At 48.9% G+C, this 4743-nt stretch overlaps 1 non-coding gene across 1 annotated transcript; it reads right to left on the bottom strand.

The window, feature by feature from the left end:
* Positions 1-3593: 3593 nt before the first annotated feature.
* TRNAD-GUC lies at positions 3594-3665 on the bottom strand. Its single transcript has one exon. It is a non-coding gene; the product is annotated as a tRNA-Asp (tRNA).
* Between the last annotated feature and the right edge of the window lie 1078 nt (positions 3666-4743).

Here is a 4743-nt window from a genome sequence, read left to right on the forward strand (position 1 = left end):
CACCAGAAAAAGAAAACTGCCCCACAAGCCACAAAATCCTGGCTAAAGGCCTGCCCAGATCTTTGTCTGGTGCTTTATTTTTATTTACTTGCTTTATACCCCACTTTTCTCTCCAATGGGGCCCCGAAGCAGCTCACACCATTCTCCCTCCCTTCATCTTATCCTCACAACAACCCTGTGAGGTAGGTTAGGCTGAGAGGACATGACTGGACCACGTTTCCCCTGGCAGAGTGGGGATTCGAACCTGGTTCTCCCAGATCCTAGTCTGATGCTGCGACCACTGCAACCTACTGGCTCGTTATCTATGTGGGCCTTTGGCACAATCCGCCCAGCAACTTCCCCAGCATCGTCTGCAGCCGAAAGGAACAGGGCTTGTCTTGGTAAGTTCTCGTGCGGCTCCCGTTTACTTCTGTGGGGTCTGTGTAGGAAGCGTGGCGTCTGTTTTAGAAAGCTGCCTGGAAAACAATTACCGAAACCCATTTGTTGTTTATGAAGGGAAAAAGGCATAATAGCAGGGATATTTGTGATTAACAAAACGACTCCACGCCAGGCACTGCAGGGTAATTACGTTAAAAAGAACAAACCCTGGCTATGGGCTTATAGTCTGAAATCACGAACTTTTAGGGCCAAACTAATGTGACACGGGGGGGTCTGGGCAGAGATTTTCAGGTGATTAAGACACAGAATTGCAGCCACAGAGGTATCTGATAGGTATCTCCTTTCCACCCCATGCCATTTCTCTGATGGGCAATGCTCCCTTCGACCACTTTTCTTTGCAGCAGAAAAACAGACAGGCACTATGGATACATGCCTTATTTCCATAATGGGCCTAAAAGCAGATGGGGGAAAGCATTTTCGAGCGATGAAACAACATGGCATCGAGTTAATCCCTCTTTGCAAAATTCCTCAACATCAGAAGAAGAAGGAGAGATTGGATTTATACCCCGCCCTTCACTACCTGAAGGAGTCTTGGAGCAGTTTACAATCCCTTCCCCTACCCACAACAGACACCCTGTGAGGTAGGTGGGGGCTGAGAGAGCACTCTCGAGAACTGCTCCGGAGAGAACAGCTCTGACAGGACTTGTGGCTGACCCAAGGTCATGCCAGCAGCTGCACATGGAGGAGTGGGGGAATCAAACCTGGTCCTCCCAGATTAGAGTCTGTGCTCCTAACCACGACACCAAACTGGCTCTCAGTCCATATGCATGGATCCTCCCCGCAGCTGCTTTTTCCAGATAACCACACATTTGGAGAGTGAATCTTGTGTATTTCGGATTCCAAGAAAGTTGAACAACTAATAAGAAGAGCAGGGGCAATGAGAAGAAAAGGCAAAAGTTGCCAACTTTGAGTTGGGAAATTCCTGGAGAATTGCATTGGAGCCAGGGGAGGGCAGGATTTGGGGAGGGAAGGGACCTGCACAAGGTATAACACCACACACTCCACCCTCCAAAGGATCCCTTTTCTCCAGGGGAATCGATCTCTGACCATTTCCGCAGTAGTGAAATTTCCCACATTGACATTTTTTTAAAAAAACTGCGCGTTGTGTGAAATTTTCCACAATAGATTTTTTCTCACCACAAACCCGAAGTTTTCTCTTTCTTACCCCACATTTTCGGAAGCCCCAGTTTTAGCGCATTCCTAGAGAACAACTGTACTTCTGGGAGATCTCCAGGCCGTACCTGGAGGCTGGCAACTCTAGGGAAGTTTGGGAGCAATTGTGGTTCAATTGGAATGTCGCCATGGGGGTTTCAACCTCCCTAGTGATAAATGAACCTGCATGTCTTCGTTTTACTTGAGGTTTTCCTTTAAGAACATAAGAACATAAGAGACGCCAATGTTGGATCAGGCCAAAGGCCCATCCAGTCCAACACTCTGTGTCGCACAGTGGCCAGAAATACCAGTGCCATCAGGAGGTCCACCTGAAGTTTCTCAGGCCAAATTATTCCAGTCATAATTTAAGGGAGTTTTTCCTCAGCGTTCGTTTCCCACCAGTTGTGAATAAACAGTTTCTAATGTAGAGGTGGCCTAAAAAGGGCTGAAGAGGAATATTGTCGACACCAGCCGCTGTGAGGCAAACAAAACCCCACGTCAAGGGCAGCATATGAAACCTACAAGAAACCAAAATGGCCACCTCAGCGGAATCTCACATCGCACTAAGGAAGGGAGGAACCGGCCGTGCTGGTCCTTGTGACGTGGATGGATCACATGAGATGTCCTGGGGCACAGGAGGAGTCTAAACTGCATCTCATTCTAGAGTTGCCAACTCCAGGTTGGGAATTTCCTGGAGATTTGGGGAGGGTGGGGATGTTGGGTTTTTGGGGAGGGGACGAACCACTGTGGTATAATGCAATAGAGTTAATTCTCCAAAGTAGCCATTTTCTCTGGAGACCTGATCTCTGTAGTCTGGAGATCAGTTGTCATTCTGGACTGGCAACCCTATCTCATTCCTGTTCCAGCACTGCTCAATTGCTGGAGGAGATTCATCTGCATGGGTTTCTCCCCACTGTCACGTTAACCTAGTGGAACCGAAACAGTTACATTACAATGGCTGCCATTCTACAGGCCAAATGACTGATGGGTAGTATTCCTATTTGCGGTGTGAGACCTGCAGGCCACTGCAACCCCTCCCTGCAAATCCCCGGTATATTGGTAGGCAGAAACTGGGGCCAAAGGGAGGGGCAAAATCATCTTGGGGTACAAAATTTAAAAGGATAAATAACACCTTGTCTACTTATAGGAAGTTCTGGCCATAGAGTTCCCGGAGATTCCTAGAGGTACTCAGAAGCGACAAGGGTAGCTCAAGCAGTTGCCGGAAACTCGTTGGTAATCTCATCATTGAGTTTTTGGCTATTATGAGAGCTACCCTTGTCACTTCTGGATCCCTCTAGGAACCTCCAGGAACTCTATGATAAGAACTTTCAGTGAGTAGCCAAGGCCTTATTTTTCTTTTTTTCTCCCATTGGTTGCCTGGCTACCCTAATGATGGGGAATCTACAATGCTCTGCGGCAGTGATATTCACTCAGTGGCTCAGGAACCAAATGTAGCTCTTCAGCATGCCACTTGTGGCTCTCCTGAGCACTGTTCCCCAACGTGGCACCTGGGCGAGGCCCTTGTCTAGAGATGCCAACCTCCAGGTGGTGGCTGGAGATCTCCTGGGATTACAAGAGTGACAGCGATCAGGTGACAGCGATCAGGTCACCTGGAGAAAATGGCTGCTTTGGAAGGCGGGCTTTATGGCACTGAAGTCCCTCCACTCCCCTCACTCCACCCTCCTCAGGCTCCACCTCCAAAATCTCCAGGTATTTCCCAATCTGGAGCTGGCAGCCCTACCCTGGCCTTGTGGTTGGCAAGTGGTTTCTACCTTGAAACAGGTAATTCTGCGGGAACAGGTAAGCAGCCGGCCTCCCAGAGGAAGTAAATGTGGCCCTTCTGCTTATCGTGAATGTAGCTCTCTACAAGCCACATGAAACTGCCTTATACTGAATCAGACCCTCGCTCCATCAAAGTCTGTACTATCTATTCAGACTGGCAGAGGCTCTCCAAGGTCTCGGGCAGAGTTCTTTCACATCACCTACTGCCAGATTTTTTAAACTGGAGATACCAGGGATTGAACCTGGGACCTTCTGCATGACAAGCAGAGGCTCTACCACTGAGTCACAGCCCCCAAAATTGGCAACGAGACACACTCGCTGGCCCCCTTCCTTGACGATTCCTACAAAATGCAGAGAACACCAAAGCACTCGGCGCTCCCTCCCTTCTTCGAGCTTTATAATTGGGTTTCAGATTAACACCTTTGAGGATTGCTTCATTTAGTCTTAAATCTCGGCACCACCGAATGTGGCAATATGGCATGTTGTGTGTCTAATTATGCTGTTGCTAAGGGATGACTTTTGGAACACTTTTAGACTCCTAGCTGCCGCTGTACATCGAGCACTCCCTGTTTCTGAAACGCACAAGGGAGAGCTCATTTCTCAGCAATAAAATGGCATTGAACCTGACTGCCCCATTGGATAAAGGCCTCTATTCTCATGGGCGGAAGAGCATCAGGGACAGGAAATAGCCTAACCCAACCCTATTCTCCCATTTTTATTTCTTGCTTCGTGCGTGGGCAATGAGGGCTCCTCTTGATGCATAACTCTGCATAAGTCAGCTCAGAACCACAAGGAATGAAGAAGGAGAATTTTAGGAGGTATCACTTCTTACTGCTGATAGGAGAAGAAACATATTCTGCAAGGCTCTCCCGTGGGGGGGGGGGGTAAATGCCTGCATTTAGTAAATCAGCGTATCAGGGGAAAGGCTATGTCAAACCTTTCAGCTTGACAGGCTAGCTTTCTGCAGGAAGGGAGGCTTAGGATTACCAGCTCTGGGCTGGGAAATACCCGGATAGCTTGGGGCTGGATCCTACCGGAGGTGGGGTTTGAGGAAGGGAGGGGCCTCAGCGGGGTATAAAGCCATAGAGCCCGCCCTCCAAAGCTGCCATTTTTTCCAGGGGAACTGGTCTCTGTAGCCTGGAGATTAGATGTCATTCCAGGAGATCTCTATCCACTGCCTGGAAGTTGGTGACCCTAGGGAGGCTCCTTTTCTACATATGGAGAAGCAGTCAGAAGTTCCATTCTGTCTTCTGCCGTCTTTCTCTTCAAAGTCCTCGGGTCGGGTGCTTTGGCAGCTGCAAACGGTGGCTTTCAGGTCTTGCATCTCAGAGAAGAAAGGACGCAAGCAAACCTTTGCCACTGAATTCTGGC

This window comes from Gekko japonicus, unplaced genomic scaffold, assembly GCF_001447785.1.
Source record: "Gekko japonicus isolate JY-2015 unplaced genomic scaffold, Gekko_japonicus_V1.1 scaffold4414, whole genome shotgun sequence".
In the NCBI taxonomy this organism is placed as follows: Eukaryota; Metazoa; Chordata; class Lepidosauria; order Squamata; family Gekkonidae; genus Gekko; species Gekko japonicus.